We start from the raw sequence: 20,510 nt of genomic DNA, 5'->3' as shown, positions 1-20,510 counted from the left end.
CCACGGGCCGACCTTTTTCTGTTTCCAGGGTGGCTCCGCGGGCAAGATCTAAGTACCCTGTGGCTGGATCTGGCCCCCGGGCCTTGAGTTTGACACCCCTGAATTATAAGTTTATCCTATATTATATGATTAACCACAGAGTTGAAACAACTTTGCCAGTTCTCAGTTTACCACTTCATCTACCAACTTGTTCCTAGAACAAGACAGATTCGAAACATCCAAACACCAATTATAAACATTACATTTATCATTTTGCCAATACTGATTTTTCTCCTGAAGGAATCAATTGTAGGTTTATACTGTTAGGTTAAATGAATACTGTATTTGTATAGGCAATCTCTACATGAATCCATAGGCTAGATAAAGTGGGAATGCATGCACATCCTTAATATGATAATTGGATAGCTCCAATGTTGTATTGTGATATATATGTATAATATTTTTCAGTATTTTGACTATATACCATACTATTAAGTACTTATATATTATTAAGTATAATAGTAGTGTATAAATTCAGAACATTTTATGCGCTTGAATAAAAAAAAATCAAGGAAGTTTTGCTTGTTATATATGTTTGTGTTACATTTGTTAGTTGCCTTTCAAGCAATCTGAGTATATTGCCTCTAGCCTATATTGATTAATAAAGCAATAGAGGGTTTTTTAAAAGCATCATGCATACTCTTACTCAAAACTGAAGCCTACAGCCAAAATCTTCCTATTGATTTTAATTTTTCTTTAAATTTTCTTTAAATTTTCCTTAAAGAGAATTTCAATCAATTAAAGAACTGTTTCTTGTAGTTTCATGAAGTAGCTTCTGAGCAAATATGATCTAAACTTTTTTAAAAAATAATCTGTTTATTGTTATCTATTAAAAGTATCTAAAAATTTTCAGGATGGGAATTTCTTATCGTCTGCCTTCTCCCATTTAAATGGAAAAACACTGGAAAAATTGCTGCCTGTCAGATATATACAAGTCAAATATTCATAATTGGAGAAATCACTTTAGATCATTATAATTTAGATGTCTTTCCAGAACTTCAGTTTCCATTCTTTATTTATTTGGGAGGAAAGGGCAAACTTAGCATTGAATCCTGCTATTGCTTGGACTTCTCGGCAAGAATTGGTTGCCATTGCCTCCTTTTAGGGCTGAGAGTGACTGGCTCCCAGTCACATAGCGCTTTTTGTGCCTAAGGCAGAACTAGATTCATGGTCTTCCTGGTTTTTAGCCCCATGTCTCAATTTAACCATCAATGTAATCTCCCCTTGACCTGGAGCTCAGTCATATAGAGCTAATACAATATTAGGGTTATGAATTCATAGTATTGTATTATGAACTTAATTGATATTATTTTATTTTTTGCAGCTGGATCTTTATCAAAAGAATGCCTTTGTTTTATTTAGTGAAATTTACTTTCTTTTCCCTGAATGATAGAAATGTAACATTAAAGTGCCAGCTAGCCAGGAGAAGAAAAACAAGCAGATTTGCCAGTCCCATTGCTTCCCGAAGGAGAAGAAAACAGTCTGCGCACAATGCACATGATGTATGATTGAGTTAATGAATATTTTGTAAATACATACATGATAATCTATTTTATTTATCACACGTTTATGCGACTCATCTCCCCTATAAGGTGACTCTGGGCAGCTATTGTTCAGGAATCACAAATATCCATATTTTTATCTGCAAGAACATGCCAAAGTGTCCATGATTAGCATCAGTGTTGCCAAACCTGCTGTAATGGTGGTCATGATGTCATAGCCTAGACTGGAGACAAAAGCATATGAAGAACAGTTACAGGAATTGGGCATGTCCAGTCTAGAGAAAAGAGAAGGTCTTATTTTCCAAAGCACCGAAGACCAAGACAAGAAACAATGGATGGAAACTAATCAAAGAGAGAAGCAAGCAAGAACTAAGAAGAAATTTCCTCACAGTTTGAACAATTAATCAGTAGAATGACCTGCCTCCAGAAGTTGTAGGTGTTCCAACTAGGGTTTTTTAAGAAGAGATTGGAGAACTATTTGTCTTAAGTTGTGTAAAGCTTCTGCTTGAGCATGGGCTTGAACTAGAAGACATTCAAAATTCCTTCAAGATCTATTCTGATTGATTGATAGCCAAGTTCTTCCTTTTTATATTTGCTTGAGAATGTTGCCTACATGTAGGTCAGGGAAAGATTTGCATCACAACAGTGAGTTGCATATTTACTTAGTTTGTTCCCCACTTAATCAAAGTCACATTGTGTAAATAAATGCTAAAACTAATGAAGGTAAAAGGAAAAGGAAAGGAAAAAAATTAAAACATTAAAAGAAAATTTCTTTTCTACTCAAGATTTCAGAGTAGAATGTTCCTCTTCTTTTCTCAAACAGCCAGGCATATCTTCTGTTGTTTCCCTTTCCCTCACACTCCAATTTGTGATAGCTTCTTCATTTGTTTCCCCAATCCAGCATTTTGTGGCAGCTAAACATGCAAGGCCTTGCCTGATAGGTTTTGTTCAGTTTTGACCTAGTCGTAGCTCACCAGCATCCACACCAGGAAAAACTGAGATGTTGACACTTCTGTCTTTATCATGGAATAATGATGGGAGCCTGGTTTTATTTTTGATTTATTTATTATTTTATTTAGATGATTCAGAGGCCATCTAACTCCAAATGACGTTGGGTGGTTTGCATTTTAAAAGCAAGAAGCAACAATATTGACCTGTTCATTCCTTTAAGAAACTGTCTACTCTGTTAGGAGAAAAAGTGCCTCCATACGTGGACTACTGTGTGGGATATATAATGTTAGAGAGATAGAAGGGAGCAAGGCAATAAAGTGAAAGAAGAAAGAGCTGAGGGTGGAGATATGGGTTACAGTTTTGGAGTCCCGGAGGATGTTTGTCAGCAGAGAAGAGAAACTTGCAGAAAAGATCCAGCTGGTTAAAAACTTGTCCACTGCAGGAGGCAAAGGGAGAAATCCTGGCAGAATCAAAACCATTGAGCCACTTGGTGGGCATCTGGTGCCTGGGGACTGACACGCCACAGAATGAAGACCAAAGATTTACATATCTGCCATTGGATCCTAAATATTTTTGCAGGTGTGAAATGGCAACCAAGATACATATTCTGGTGTGTGCCTCATTTCCTGAATCCCTGGTATTCTTCAGTATTGCTGCAGCCTGCTGGAGACCCAAGGGAGTGAACCAAAGGCTCCATCATTATCTCACTGCTTTCCCACTTGACTTTTGTTTTCCCATATATGCACCATCTCCCTGCCCTCTCCATCAGGAGCTGCTTCAGAGCACATCCTTGGAGTCAAGAGGTAGACAGATTCCTTTGAAACAGTTGGCACCGCATGGGACCAGTCAGCAGGGAGGCCCACTAATGAGGCCATCTGCACCATTTCCATCTTGCCCAAAAGAATTAGCTCTGTTATGCTATAAGATCCAGGGAGAGGTTGCCGCTTCGAGTGGAAGTTGTAATGAGATGTGCTTTGATTTGTTCTTTCTATAGGAAGGAAAGAGGGGAGAGAGTGGAAAGTCTCGGTTTGGAATGTCACCAGAATGATCAGACATAAATACAAATTAAGCCAAGATTAACTGTTAACAAGTGGCAACTCCTAACTAGGGGCTAAAGATTAGTTAGAGCAGAACAAAAACACTATTGAAAGAAATTGGGAATGCAAGATAAGAAAGAAAAATTATGCTAATGTATTCCAGCTCCATTGTGTCGTAATAATCTTAATAAATTCTAAGAATCCTTGCCCTTTGATTTTGTTAGGCTCATCGTTATTATACCGTGAAAGCTGAATTATATTGCTGAGATGATGTAAAACTGGTAGATGCCACTCTGATAGATAAGAAGGCCTAAGGTGAAAGACAACTATGCCATCTCAGACAGCATCATGTACAGTTAGCTGTGCATAGGTGTAATGGCATATTATTAAAGGAGAAAAGATCATCCCATAAGCAAGGGAAGACCAGTTATTTCTGGTGGTCATTATGCAATGTGTAGGAAGTTGCATTTTGCTGGGTAGATGATTGGCGCCGTACTGAACCAGTCAAAACACAACAGACAATTCAAGCTTATTGGCCAACTTTAGAGAATTGTCTCACGTTTCCCTTTCCCATCAAAACATTTCCATGCTGCTTTGTTGCTTGATTCTCTCATTCCTTCTCTAAGCCCTTTTAGGAAATCTTGTTGAGGTGTTGTGTTGTCTTCTTTTCCCCAATGCTTTGATTGATGGGTAATAGGTGGTGACTTTGAACTATTAAAACTATTTTATTGGAGCAGCTATTTTGATTATTCTTTTGATGTGTGAAAAACAAAATCTGATTGTCTAAAGAGTTTTGTTCCTCAGGCAGTACAAAGAACATTTTTTCCCACCATCAGAACAAATTGTGGAAAATGTGCCAAATATATATTGGTTGACCTGACTAAATAGGTGGGATGATATTGGCCAAGGAGGGTTGTTTTTTCCAATAGCAACATGAGGAAAGTTTCTTAGGAATGAAAGAAAATATATTCTGTATTACAGGGGTGAAATCTACTTACCTTCCTTACCAGTTCGGAAGTGCATGCGCTGCGCACACGCATTACTACCAGATCGCTGAACTACCAGACATAATCGCTACTGGATCACGCGATCTGGTCCAATCTACATTTTATTTTCTATGTGTTGTTTTACTCCTACTGATATTCACCTTCCCTTCAAAGAAAAATATAAATTTGTATTTCAACATAATCAAAATTAATAATACATTTAATATAGTATAGCCGTGGGTTGTTTTGGAAATCATTAGCAAAAGGGTCTTCCAAATGAGCGGGAGCATGGAAGTAGCACTCCTGTCTTTTCTTTGGGTCATGTTAGCCTGGGGAAAGATGTGACTTTTCTGAGAGTTGCAGATCTTATAGTTGGACCTCCCTGACTTTTAGTGCACCCTTTTGAAATTAAATCTAAATCACCACACAATTTTCTAACATGCAAATGTATGTATACACATACTCAGCTATGGGTGCAGAATGGCAAGATTTGCGGCAAAACGTGTTTTTTCCAGAGCTCTCTGGAGGCAACAGGCTTGAACCTTCCCAAAGCCTTTCCTGCTGGAGGCATGACTATGTTGTTTCAGGTGGGACCTAAGAAGGACACAAGGTTACAGAGTTGTGTAGATGAGCAAAGTTTTGAATAAAGGAACAAACTTTTGCCAAAAAAAGCAAATAGTTTAGCTCTAGTCTCTCTGTCTGTAGAAGTGTTGTGAGTATCATAGAATATGTAAGTGGCAGGAAGCCATATTTATCCTATGTCAAAGTATAGTCAAGAAACTGAATTAAGTGACTCACCTGGCACTGCTGTGTTTGAAATAATTTATGACACTTGCTCAGTTGGAGTCGAGGATGTGACTGCTCTTTGTCTTCATTCTGGCATGAATTGTGACATGGGAGATTAAGTAAACACTGACTCTGGCTGGCCTAAAAGTTGACTGAATTCAGAACTTGAGCCTGAATTATTACTCTACCCTATTACTCCAGATAATTTTAATTTTAGTTTATTTCTTCCTAAATGAAATGGGCCTTGCTTGTAATGGGTCTCTGGGATCTGTTTTAACTTCAGTGTGTTTTCTAAAGAAAAACAACTGCAAGTTGCCATTCTGCATAACTCAGTAGCTTTGTCTCAAGTGGACTTCGCATGTTGAAATGTGTGTTTCACCTCAACCTCCAGCACCACATTTTCCTTGATGTCTTATTCTTTGGCTGAAACTCAGTTTTAGATGACTTGTAATAAGCTTTTGGCTGAATCATGCTGAGATGGGATTGTTATTGATTGATTTAAAGCAACAAAGTAGAAGGGTACATTCCCCCCCAAACTTATATTTTGAAAGGGTCAGTTCTTTGGCAGATGACTTTGTTAGTAATATTAGGGTCATTCTGGAGCTCAGAGTTTTACATAACCAGCATTCTTCTTTCCTATAACTTGATCATATCTGATGGGATGGTGGGTGACTATCAGTGAAGATGTTTTATTATACACATATAAAATCCTGCAGGTAATAAATATTTCTTCTCCAGAACGACTCCTGATTTTGAATAAAATACATTAAACATTTGCAATTGAGTAGCTTTTATATATTTCAACCAACTTTGGGTTAGAATTGTGCTTCTGACCCTTATCAGTGCCTGTGGGTGAATGATAACTCATCTGTAGATGACATCTCTGGCCTATTAAAAGAATCATATTGCTCTTTATGGCATATATTATTTACTATACTACCTAGGGGTAAAACATGAGTGACAAAGTCAGTTGAAAGCAAAGATACTTACTCCTGCTCTAAATAAACAGAAATATATACACGAATGAAAGCAAATGAAATTTCTACATATTAACTTAAAGAAAAGTTCCACACTGATCATTATAGGTTTCTCCTTCATGTTTGGGACAGTAGCTTTCCAAATCTAATATTTCTGCTTTCACAATATTGTGTAATAGAACAAGGGCAGGCAGCAGTAGGCAGCAGCCATGCCAATAAGGCAGCCACCAAGTTGACTTGAATTTTCCCCAATAAGGCAGACTTGGAGAATGCTTAGAGTGGATATATAAAGAGATATTTAACACAGTGAAGTCTGAGACATAAGGTAGATCTCCCTTCATTTTGTTCTGTTCGCTACCCTTGGAGTTACAATTGTTTCTTGATCCCTGAAATTCTTTCTTTAGCACTACTGCCAAGACTCCAATCTGTAATTAGGGTTTAAGACTTTGATTTAAATATATAGTGAACCGTTGTGTAAGAATCATTTGTTCATTCAGATGCTAAGTAGAGTAACTCCTCACTAGAAACCTAAATGGAACTTGGACAATTGCTGACCTAATTCAACCATTTCATCCACCAGTAAAACTGGTAATTGATTTAAATCGATTCTGTCAATTGGATTGACTGAATCTAATTGATAGAATATATACTGTGGCAAATGTGTCATTTATCCATCTGCTTAATGTTTATGGAGATTCTCAGTCATCCAGGTCACAATTCTCCCAAAAGTGCTTTTTAAAAAAGCAATTGTTTTTCCATGGACTGGCAGTTGGCAAATGGGCCCTTTTTTGGCCTCCAGAGGACCTCCGGAGGAGTGGAGAAGGCCATTTTTGCTCCCCTAGAGAGGCTCTGGAGCCAGGTGAGAGAGAAAAAATGGGCCTTCCCCACCATCCCTCTGCAGGCAAGAAACAGCCTGTTTCCCTACTTCTGGTAGTCCCAGAAGGCCTGAAAAATCAGCTGGCCAGCTCACACATGCGTGCCGGAGCTGTGCTCACTGATACGGCAACGCGTGCCACCTGTGGCATGTGTACCATAGGTTTGCCATCATGGCCATAAAGAATTATCAATACTTTTTAATACTTTTCATCTCTCCACTCCATTCTCTCTTCTAGAAAAAACAAACTAAATTCTCTAACTGACTCTAGCATATATCTACTTATTTTTTAAGAGTGATGCTCTATTTTAAAAAAAAACTAACTTTACTCTCTATGGAACACTTCCTTCCGGAGAAAGGAACTGAAGATACAACTGAAGAGTTGTATCTTTTCAAGGAAGAGCAACTTGCTCAGAGGTCAAATTAAAGCCAAAGAAAAATCAGAATGAGATTTTCTAAAGATGTCCTACTTCTTGAGGCCAACTGAGTGTGGTGATTATTCTGTTCAGAAGCTATCCTGAAAATCTACCTCCAAAATCTTTTTTTCCTAATTGGTCCCAATATCTTTTTCCATTTATTTTACAAGCTCTCCTTTTTTAACTCCTATTTCTGCTGACCACCAGAAAATTTTGCTCTACCTGACCTATGTTAGTTTCAGGATAAACAACAGATTGTATTAATCATCATACTGTCCTTTTTATTTACTATCAAATAAATGTGTCAAATCCTGATTTGGCCTGGGTTCACCGTGCACTTCTTAGGGAGTATTAAACTTTTCCCCAGCTACTTCACTTTTGAAATCTACCAAGTGGGACTTTTAAAAGAACAATTTTTATCAGTTAAGATGTTTTCCTCCTTTTTTAAAAATGCCTCGGTGATAGTAGAAGAATTTTGGCAGTGAAGTGACTTCAGGATGTGAAACATTTAACCCTCCAAGTTACATATGATAATCCACATTAAAGTAAGAGATCAGTCACATGCCATTGGTGAAATCATTGACCTAGCATTTATCAATATTGACCAGTGTGCCGGCCAATGAAAGCCAAGTGAATGTTTGTAAATAAGCTATCAAAGCATCACCTTTATTGGCTCTTCCATGTAATGTTTGTACTGCCAGTTTTAATTGTAAGCTAGTAAGCTCTGAACAGTTTCCTTAGCTTCATAGCAATAAAAAAATATCTTTATTGGTGGTTGATGGGCTGTCAGGAGTAGGCCTCAGTCACAAAGTATATTAACCTCAGTTAGAAATAGGTTTTTCACCTCTACTAATTAATTGTTATAAATCTTAATATACCACACTACAGAACACATTGATTTATTGAAGCATTAATTTAAATTGGCTCAAATAGCGGGTCAGCTTCAGCCATACAACTAACCTTGGAGTCATAGCAATATAGGATCACTTATTCAACCCCTCCACACACACACACAATGTGATTTCCTACTGACTTGAAACAAGAGGAAAGTACGTTGTTTGAAAACCTACTGTAGGAGATAACCAGGCTGAGTCTAAGGGAGGGGTCAAACACATAATTAGTCATGAATCCCTTTGCATACACAAGTGACCTAAGTGCAGCCCACCTTGAATGCCTGTAACTCTTATCTACCACCAATTTGTTTGGACCATTAGTAGTTCAGGTTTTTTTAGCGAGCTTAAGTTTGCAATAAATCTTTATACCCATTTGAACTGCCTGGATCTCCTGATTTCCCTGGCGCTTAATATCTACTTTAGATAGTTGTTAGTTCTTGCTGTGCCTCCAAAAAAAGGCCAACAGAAGGTCAGTCATTAAGTGATGCTCCTGCTATCAGAGGATGAGAAGCAGAGAAAGGAAGTGTTTCCTTTCTGCTCTGCTGGACTTAGTCCCCACCTGCCAATGACATTCACTGCTTCTCTCATCTGTTACTTCTGCACTTCCTGGAGAGCATTGCTACCAATTGCAACATTCATCCATTGTAAAGAATGGACTTCACAAGAGTGATGGCTTGCCATGGCTGCTGTTGAAACCATTGGGAGGGTCTCTGCATCAAGCAGAAAGAAAATGCAAGGAGAAGCAGACAGAAGAAGAGCAGGGGGTAGTCTGCTGGATGGAAGGATGGGCTGGGTGGCTCAGCAAGCCTCAGAGATGTGTCCCTTCCATTGGCAGCAATGGCAGATGGCATCTTTGAAGTGGCACAATGAATTTGTATGTGCTCCCAGGCAGTCTGTGGAATGGGGTGGTTGGGTGTCCCCATCTCTGATTTCCTCATTGGTCTGGGTGGACTCTATGCACCGTGTCATCATCAACCCCATCTTCTTCCTCCTCCAAGTTTTCCCATAGGGGTTCGGGCTCGCGGTAGCTCTGGTGCATGCTGCTGGCTCTTTTAAAGTCTGCAGCCAAGGCACCTGAGGTTTTGGCTGCTTTTGCTTCTTCTACTGCATCCTTGAATGTGATCCCTTGCCTGACAATTAAATTCTTTTGGAGGGCCAGGTCCCTCATGCCCAGTAAGATTCGGTCCCTCATCATTTCCTCCAGGTCGTTGAACTCGCATTTGGAGGTGAGCTCACGGAAGTCAGCTATGAAATCATTGATGGTCTCCCCCTCTCGCTGGCAGCACCGGTAGAATTCGCATCTGCTGACAATGGGGGTGGCAGCTGGGGCATAGTGGACCCTTAGTTTGCTTTGAAGCATGGACCATGAGATGGACTTGATGTCCGCTGGTGAGACGAGGGTCTGTGCCATCTTGTAGAGTTTCGGACCACAGTAGGTTAGGAAGATGGCTCTTTTTCGGTCATCCAGCAGATCCTGGTATTTGCTTGCAGGAAGGTCCTGAAGCGGTTCATGTATGTGTGCCATTTTTCTGATTGAGGATCATAGGTTGCCAGGGTGGGTGCAAGCTGGTTTGCCATTCTGGTTGGCTGATGGAGGGTCGTTCGCTCAATAAGATGGCTGCAGCTTGCCACATGGAGCTGGTCAGTTACCTTGTCCTTCCTGAGATCCCATCCTTGTCGCCAGTGTTAGATCAAGGCAAGGAAGAGAAGAGCAGTATCTTTCAGCACTTTATTCAGCAACAGGCAAAATACAAATGGCTCGGCAGTAGTCGAGCCCAGCTCGTTATAGAGTACCAGCATGCAAGCTGGCCACTGACAGCACTTTAAATTTCCCACTGCTGAAACACCCAATCAGCAGCGGGCATGCAAATATCATTATGTACCTCTGAACGTAACACTAAGAATGAGAAAAAGTTGTATATTAACAGTTTTGCTTCTTGATCAAGAGTTTCAGGACTTAAGGAAAAAACTAACATGTTTCAGAAGTTTGAAAAACCCTGTTCTGAAGGATCTACCATTTCTGCTGTTTACATTCCATTCTGCCAAAAATAGAAGCAGTTGCAGTATTTAGATGCTTCTCCACTGTAGTCCACGATCAGTTTAAAGCTTTAATGGTTTCAGAAAGAATCCTGTTCCTTTTTAATCTTGAATTCCAAATTCAAAATAGGATCTTCCTAATTTGTGTACTACAGCAAGAGTGTTACAGAGTTCTACACCTAGAAAATCCTTTATGCTCTACTAAATGTTCATTACTTGTATCCAAGGTGAAATTAGTCTGGAAAAAAAAATCTTCCTAGCTCACCCCTGTATTACTTGTAAACATGAAAAGTAAAATAAGGTAAGGTGATGCAAAAATGGATGGATTGATGGATGAATGGTGGATGGATGGATGGATGGATAGGTAGATAACAGATATCTTAACTAAGATGAATCAATTAAGGATGAATTTAATTGATTCTTTTGCATTAAATATATTGAATCCAGTTTAGTTTTATATTCTTGCATATAAATCTCAAATATATATTATGTTGTCACAAAGTTGTTTTACTTGAGAAGATCTATTGATGCAATTAGTAGCATTCAACTTATTTTATTGCTATCTCTTTGATTTAGGTTGCAAGCAGTGCAAAAATCATAATTTCAAAGTGAATTATATAATTGTTTCCATTGCCCATTGGAATTTATCAGGGGCTTGGGGTCTAATTAGGATGAAATAATTTATTTTGAATCTCTGTTGTTTAATTGAACTAATATTGTCTGCAGCTCATTGAATAGCTGGAAAGTGAGCCGAGCTACTGTAAATGGAGGAAAGAAATCTGAAGGGCGATCTTATCCTCCAGGCATTATTTTGCTATCCAGAAAAATGAAAGTTTTGTGTTAACAGACCTTTCTCTTTTTTTATTTTTATTTCCTTTCTTCTTTTTTCTCTTATTGTTCTCTCCTGGGTTAAACTCTGTTCTCTTTGGTGTGCCAGAATTCTTACTCCTCATACTGTTCCAACATAATAATTGTACCTGCTCTATCAATAGTATAAAACCACCATGGAGTTCATGGGAAAGTCCACTTTTTGTCTTAGCTTTATTGCTAATAGGAGTCGAGTGCTGATAGCTTCATAGCAACAGTAAAGGGATGTCTGAAGCGTATATTCAACTCAGCAGGATTAAACAATGGTGCAAGACCGGTGACTGGCCAGCCGGCCAGCTGGCTTTTTATGTTGCTATCTAGAAAGATGGCTTAGATTTCAGCTGCATGAGGTTGGAATTGCCGAGTTTACACATTACATGCTGTTAAACTCCCCATATCTTTTGAAAGGAGGGGACCATGCATAATACTTTCATTCATTTCAAAGTAGAAATACAACCATTACCTGCTGTGAGTTCTACAGGAGCATAGAAAGGGCTTCCTCTCTATGGAGGAGGGATGAGTGTTATGCTTAAATTAATCTATGACCATGAGCAAAGATCCATCATTTTCACAATGGGAATGGCAACAAAACTACTCCAATAAACAGAGCATTTGAGTGCTCTCCAACTACTGAGCTGGATACAAAGACAATTAAGAGTTTTCCAAATAATCCCTTCTTTCAGCATGGAGCTATTTTTATCACGAGTGTCTTACTGTGAGTGTCTAACAAGGATTATGTAGACCCAAGTAAAAAATTCTTACTGACCACAGACTTTGTTCCATGCTTTTGACTGAGCCATATCTTTTAGCCTAATTTTCTTTATAGAATTGCAGTAAAGGTAAGGAGTCATCAATGCGATTTTTAGGACTTTTGGCAAAGTGTGGAAAATAAAATATGTTTGTAGATTTCTTGGGTTGTATTTGTAAAGGAGAAACTCAGAAAGAGTTGGTAGCACTTTTTCCAACGAATACATTTTATTGAATAATATAAGCTTCTGTGAGTGTACCACATACTAACACAGCTCTCCTCTAATCTACTAAAGGAGAAGGTGTATGTGTCTACTGGTATTATAGTAAAGATATGCAGTGGACCTTCTACATGCTGTGCCAGAGCCTTTAAGTGGTACAGAATAATGAAGAACTGTAAACCATCTAACAGGCCTCTTTCAGAATCACTGCTATTCTTATTAATCACAATATGTACCTCATCATATGAAAACCCAGGGGGAATTCTAGCATTAAATAACTTCTTACCTTAGCTGTTTTCAAAATCAAAAATACTAAATGCCCTTCAGAATAAATGTTAGTATTGGTGCTGCTGGGTCATATTAGATCCATATTGTTGCATTACACAAACGTCATGTGGCATTGCTGGAAGATGAGCTTTCCAGTGACACTTTCATGGATGTGGCAATATTAAACTGGGTCTAGGATGAAAGTCTCTAATATGTGGGGTTAAATTTTTCAGCAAACATTATTAACTCAATTAATCAGAAAAGAAAGAAATTAAATTACTAATTACTAATTATCCAAAAATAGTTAAACTCAAACAGGCAACACAAAATGAACAATTGGGTAATTTGCCCTAGAAATTAAGATTTTTTAAGCCAACAACATTTTAAATCAAAGTGATGGCATGAAAATAAGTGTAATGTTACTAATTGCACCAATTCATCATCTCAAGTCAAGTATGTAAATCCATAGCGACCTTTTGCATTTTGACTAATGAACACAGAGAGAACAAAAGGCTCTTCAACATACTAACCTCCCTAATAAAGAGATAAAGGCTAGACCAGAAGCGTATACTTAGCCATGTCTCTTCACAGCCTTTAAACAATGGTACCAGAGAAGCATTAGCAAAAAAATCCTTATCAGAACTGACAAAAACTTGTCAATTCAAAAGAATATCCTGTTGTAGGCCCCCAAGTCTCTTCATCTTGTTTTTTTAATGATGAATTAAATTAAAATTCTAATTTGCAGTGCACTTTATGTGCCAAGATTCCGCCTGATTATTATTTATTATAAATGCACATTCACTCTTTACCACCGTTCATTAGCCTTTTCTCTCAAACACTGAGGAAGAAGGTTAACCACTTCAATAATCTAGTAATCAGCTTTCCCTTACACTGATTTTAATTTGGGACCTGTGTGTATATTAGTGCGTGTGAGAGTATGCGTGTGAGTGAATTGTACATAAAATACTCACCTTCTTTGTGTAATTTGTAGACTGCATATTGCATTACGAGGTTAGAGTGATTTTATATCAATAATCAAGGAGGTGATGTCATAGAGAATTAAGCAATAACTATAGGCAGTTAACCCTGGTAAGTTCATGTTTTCAAACTTAGGAGGTTGTTATAATCAACAGTGTGTCACATTGAAACTTTCCAAGTTAACAGCAAGAAAAAAAACATTGAAATACATTGGCTTGGATCCTAAAGTTTGCTCCAGGAACAGAAGGAGAATTCTGTTCACAAAGCAAAATCTTAGGACTCAAGCCATTAGTGAGAAAACAACGAAGCTTCTATCCAAGCAACGGACTGCTTCCAGATTGACTTTACAGTAGGACTTAGAAAAATCTAAGTCATAACTAACAAAGTTGGCATTTAACTCAGTACCTTTTAAGATGGACATGTTAAAATGAATAATGAGTATGTTAATATGAATGGTTAATGTTTTACATCAGTGAGAATTTTCTCCTACCTCAGAGGCGTAAAACCTGAGACCTCAGGGCTTCAAAAGAGAGAGAGAGAGAGAGAGAGAGAGAGAGAAACTTGAGTGCACCCCACTAAGACCTTCAAAAATTATTAGTATGTTCTAATATTTATGTTTCAGAAGAGGAAAATTATTAAATATATAACTGTGATGGCATTCACTCAATTCAAGGTTAATTAAATTGCCATGTAGAAGAATTGAAATCAAATTTAAGGTTGCCCTGCCTCACCCACTATTTTTGTAACACTTCCCCCGCAAAGACCAAATGTTGCCTGTACCAAATTAATTGGCAGCGATGTAGGAAAGGCAGAGGGTAGGCAATTACACAAAAAGAAATATAGCCAAAAAGTATGTGAAATGTTCACAGTAAATTGAAGGGCAATTCAATAATTTCTGAAAAATTCTACGACGACCTATAGAAACTTTTCCTTCAACTTTTCATTTAACCAATCAAACATTTTATTAAGCAATAGCCATTAGCTAACATCAATATGGATAAGATATGTATAGGAACATTTCTACTCAGGTGCAAATACACTTCCCTAATGTAAGCAATTTCTACATTGTTTAAATGTGGATATGTTCTATAATACTTTTCTGTATTGCACTTGCCTTGATACATACGTATTTATAACATTTAGGAAGTGGTGATCCTAAGAAAGTCATCACTGGCTAATCTCAAAGATGCAAGCAAGTTTAATCCTGGTTAGTGCTTACCCCCAGGGAAAAAAAGAGAGGGAGTGAGGGAAGGGAAGGGAAGGGAAGGGAAGGGAGGGAGGGAAGGAAGGAAGGAAGGAAGGAAGGAAGGAAGGAAGGAAGGAAGGAAGGAAGGAAGGAAGGAAGGAAGGATTGTAAGGGCAAATCACTTTCATAGTGCTGCCAGGAATATTCAATGAAATCAATGACATCACCAGAAATCACATTTCACTTGCAGAAAGACCTTGGATAGCTTGTGAAAGAAATTTGTGTTAAAGTTGTGCTTCTTCCCTTCAAAGTTGCATTATGAAACAACCTCTTTTGCCCACTCCACTTCTAACACTGAAGTGAATTGGACTTTGTTGCATGAGTCCATCTCATTTCTGACACTCCCTATTCCAATAAGGTTTTGTGCAGGTGTAACCCAAGTGCATAAACTTTGTCCGGCTATTACTGTGCAAAGCATTGAGGTGAGTGAAGTATCTTTCCTAGGAAGATCGCACTGCCACTTCACCTTGAGAGGAAGAAAATTGCATCACCTCCATGACACAAAGCACTCCATGACACAGGTATAATGTTAATGAAAGTTTTAAAAATAGAGTGAAAATTAATACAAATTAAAATAGAATAAGAAGAGGAAAAGGTAAAGAAAGAAATGAAAGAGAAAGATAAGAGGCAAAAAAAAATAAGAAAGAAAAAAGATATAAAGATACATAAAGTGGTTTCTGATCCTCTTTATACAGTTATACATACAAATATAGATTTACCTCTTTCTCTAAAATTACAGCGTATCCTGACTCTATTCTTTCTATAATTTATCCAATCTAATCATAAATTCATTCCTTTATGTTTTGCATAAAAAGTCCATAAGGAATTTCCAGGGGGCAATAAATGTAGATACTGGCTTTTCTCTATTCAAACAAGTCTACTTGGCCATCTCAACAAACTTCTATTCCTCTTCACCATCGTTCCTCTATTGTGGGTATTGCCAAATCTTTTTATCCTTGTACATAAAATAATCTGACACAAAACACTTTTGTAGCAGATGCTCAGCAACCTAGTTACTAGGTTAGTTTACATCTTGAGATCCTGAGCCATATAACCTGAGGTTATGTTATTCTGAGCTGTAAAGGCCAAGCTATTACTAGACAACTTGTGACTGAACTTGTGGTTCAGTATCAGAGAAGTTTCCTTATCTAAACAGAGAAAGAGAATGACCACGAATGGAAAAAAAGCAGTGGAAGTAGAAAAGAGTAAAAGCTGGCAAGAAGCATCCGAAATATCTCTCTCTCTCTCTCTCTCTCTCTCTCTCTCTCTCTCCTTCCTTCCTTCCTTCCTTCCTTTCCTTCCTTCCTTCCTTTCCTTCCTTCCTTCCTCCCTCCCTCCCTCCCTCCCTCCTTTCCTCCCTTCTTCCCCCCCCCCCAAGTGCCTGAAGAAACATGAGAAATAAATATATGTGCATTTTTTGTGTGCCAGAAAAGATGCAAAGTAATAAAAAAATATCCAGGCCTTTCTTCACGAACCTTAAAATTATTTCTTCTTTAAGAGAAGGAAAAAATGACAAATCAGTTCTTTCCTTTTGGGTGGAGGGGAAGAGAGTGGAATTGTGAGGTGGAATCAGGATTGTTTAGGAAGTTCTCACAGGATCAGGGGTGGGTTCTAATTTTTTTTACTACCAGTTCTGTGGGCGTGGCTTATTTTGTGGGCATGGCTTGGTGGTCATATGATTGAGTGAGAGTAGCTTGGCTATCATGTGACTGGGTGGGCATGGCCAATAACAATAAATAATAAAAATAATAAACAAAGTATACAAAACAATAAGAGGTACCAAAAACCAAGTTTCACACTTTACACACACACAACACAACACAACACAACACAACTGATTCACACACAATGTAAAAGCAGCTGCACTTCACCCAAAAGGGCCCCTGCAACAAGCAGGAACCTCACAAAGCCACAAAAAGCTCAAAAACCAAGTTTCACACTTTACACACACACACACAACATGACACAACAGACTCACACACACAAAATGCACAAATACAGCTTTGTGAAATTCTGTGTGCTTGTGTAGTTAGAGTGAAACACTACAGAAACACACCAAATCTCAGAAAGCTGCACAAATATTTTGTTATTTTATTTAAATTTTCTAGATCTGGGTCTCCAACCTTATAACTTTAAAGTTTGTCGACTCCTCAGCCAGCAAAGCATTTGGCTGAGCAATGGATTCCAGGCAGATTTGTAGACTTCAACTCCCAGAGTTCCTGGGGAACTCCAATCAATTACATTAGCTGCAACTGATTCTGCCTTCCAGAAAATGTAACTGATTGAAGACGCGGAAGGAAAGCGAGCCCGAAAGGAGCTTGCTTAATTAAGTAAGTGAGGAGGGGGGATTGGGTGGCCAGAGGAAAAAAGTTTTTAAAATGTTCCTCTGAGGATCCCTGCTCAGCCACGCAATCATCAGCAGGTTTTTTTTTTCTTTTAAAAGCCCCTTTTTGGCTGAAGAAAAGAGGTTTTAAAAGTTAAAAAAACCAAAAAACCTCTGATGATCGGAGAACCGGTTTGGGGGCGTGGCCAGCCAGCCATTACTACCGGTTCTCCGAACGCCAGCAGAGTTTTACTACCGGCTCTACAGAACCGGAGCGAACCGGGGGCAACCCACCACTGCACAGGATGTTCAAAATGACCATCAACTGACTACAATAGCAGTCTGAAGCAGCCACAACTTCCCAAATTTCGTTCCTTTGAGTGTGGTGGGTCCCAGATTTTGGATGCATTCCGTATGTTATCCTGTTTGAGGTAACTTATTTCAAAAATGGTAGTCCTACGATGCACTGTTTTGCCAAGTTAATGGGAATGAACAATAAGAGTTTTAGTCACATATAGATTGTGATTTTCAATGTTACAAGAAAGAAACATTATTACACAGTTGAGTGGACAGTGATTGTATTAGCTGTATTTAATTTTAAATATGATTTAAATCTAAGTGAAAGCAATTCCAGTTCTTGTTTTTCGGCCGTTATTTCTTATTCTTAGAATGGAAAAAGTTTATGAATTCCTACTGTAGAGCCACTTTGGTTAAGTGCTGGCCTAGAAACCAGGAGATTGTGAGTTCTAGCCCCACCATAGGCATGAAAGAGGCTGGTTGACCTTGTGCCACTCTCTGACAGGGTTGTTCTGAGGAAAAAGAAGAGGAGAAAAGGGGTATTATGTATGCTCACCCCCATGAGTTACTTATAAAGTAATAAAGAGGGGATAAAAAAATCTAATAAATAATATGTTATAGTCCAATATTATTTTGATTTATTTAAACTATTGGGGAGATGGGAACACCTCACAATTTGGGGAGGGGTGTTTGCCAGAGCACTAAACTAGCCAATTTCAACCTCCTATCCACAAAGATTTTTTGGCAGGGGGCTGGTTTTAATTGCAGATATTGGCAGGAACCAACATCTCTTTAGAAATTCCCATCAATCGAATATAGGAGAAAGGCAGGCACCACTCCTTAATTTAATCAATTGCAGAGGTGCATGGATAATGGTAATTATGACTCTTGAGCATGCCAGTGCTATCAGCTTCTTCCCAGCTGGTCTGTCTTCCCTGGAACAAAACAGAAACTTTTAAGCCAGAATGTTTGAATAACATCTGAGGGAAAACACGAACCATAATAACATGGGAACATTGATTCCGTATATCTGAGCTTTAGGCTTTTCTACAGGGTAGTTTCCACGCTGTTACCATGAAAGACATGGGATACTGCTATGGAAAAAATTACCCATGATTCAAAGTAAGCCATTTAGAACTCTCTGTGCTTCCTGTGTGATATAGGAGCCAACCTACCACAAAAAGGAAATTTCCACCACCATCCCCGGTTGGTAGAAATCAAACATTTTAAATTTAACATGAACATAACACGTTGATTTTTTTAAATTCATAAAATGTACTTGTTTAGTATTGGTAATTTCATGCTGCTTCCTTCAAACAAACCTAAATAACTTACAAAGGCTATATAAAAAGCAACACACACATATATGATCTAGAACAGGAGTCTCCAACCTTAGCAACTTTAAGATTTGTGGACTTCAACTCCCAGAATTCCTCAGCCAGCAAAGCTGGCTGAGGGATTCTGGGAGTTGAAGTCCACAAGTCTTAAAGTTGCCAAGGTTGGAGACCCCTGATCTAGAATCATACTTTACTTTCATAACATAACATAACATAACATCAGAGTTGGAAGGGACCTTGGAGGCCTTCTAGTCCAACCCCCTGCCCAGGCAGGAAACCCTACACCATCTCAGTCAGATAGTTATCCAACATTTTCTTAAAAATTTCCAGTGTTGGAGCATTCACAACTTCTGAAGGCAAGTCGTTCCACTTATTAATTGTTCTAACTGTCAGGAAATTTCTCCTTAGTTCTAAGTTGCTTCTTTCTTTGATCAGTTTCCACCCATTGCTTCTTGTTCTACCCTCAGGTGCTTTGGAGAACAGCCTGACTCCCTCTTCTTTGTGGCAGCCCCTGAGATATTGGAACACAGTTATCATGTCTCCCCTAGTCCTTCTTTTTGTTAAACTAGACATACCCAGTTCCTGCAACCGTTTTTCATATGTTTTAGCCTCCAGTCCCCTAATCATCTTTGTTGCTCTTCTCTGCACTCTTTCTAGAGTCTCAACATCTTTTTTACATCGTGGCGACCAAAACTGGATGCAATATTCCAAGTGTGGCCTTACCAAGGCATTATAAAGTGGTACTAACACTTCACGTGATCTTGATTCTATCCCTCTGTTTATGCAGCCCAGAACTGTGTTGGCTTTTTAACAGCTGCTGCACTGCTGGCTCATATCTAAATGATTATCCACTAGGACTCCAAGATCCCTCTCACAGGTACTACTATTGAGCAAGGTACCACATATACGGTACTGGTGCATTTTGTTTTTTTGGCCTAAATGTAGAACCTTACTTTTTTCACTGTTGAATGTCATTTTGTTAGATAGCGCCCAATGTTCAAGTCTGTCAAGATCTTTCTGTAACATGAGCCTATCTTCTGGAGTGTTGGCTATTCCTGCCAGCTTGGTGTCATCTGCAAATCTGATGAGTTCCCCATCTATCCCCTCGTCCAAGTCATTGATGAAGATGTTGAAGAGTACTGGGCCTAAAACAGAGCCTTGGGGTACTCCACTGCATACTTCCCTCCATGTGGATGTAGTTCCGTTGAGGACTACACGTTGAGTGCGGTTGGTCAGCCAGTTACGAATCCATCTGGTGGTGGTGCTGTCTAACCCACATTTTTCTACTTTATCTAGTAGTAGATTATGGTCTACTTTATCAAATGCTTTACTGAAGTCCAAGTAAATTATATCGACAGCATTCCTCTGGTCTACTAATTTTGTCATTTTGTCAAAGAATGCAATAAGATTAGTCTGGCATGATCTGTTTTTGACAAACCCATGTTGGCTTTTGGTTATTACTTTGTTTGCTTCTAGGTGTTCGGTGATTCGTTGCTTGATTATCTTTTCCAGAATCTTCCCCGGTATTGAGGTCAGACTGATAGGTCTGTAGTTTCCTGGATCTGTTTTATTTCCTTTTTTGAAGATGGGACCTACATCAGCTCTTTTCCAGTCCTCTGGCAGCTCCCCTGTGCTCCAGGATCTTTGAAAGATATAGTTCAGTTGTTCTGAGATCACGTCTGCCAGTTCCTTCAGAACCTTGGGGTGTAATCCATCCGGCCCTGGTGAT

The sequence above is a fragment of the Ahaetulla prasina genome, chromosome 3 (assembly GCF_028640845.1).
Source record: "Ahaetulla prasina isolate Xishuangbanna chromosome 3, ASM2864084v1, whole genome shotgun sequence".
In the NCBI taxonomy this organism is placed as follows: domain Eukaryota; kingdom Metazoa; phylum Chordata; class Lepidosauria; order Squamata; family Colubridae; genus Ahaetulla; species Ahaetulla prasina.
This window is presented reverse-complemented; position numbering follows the sequence as displayed.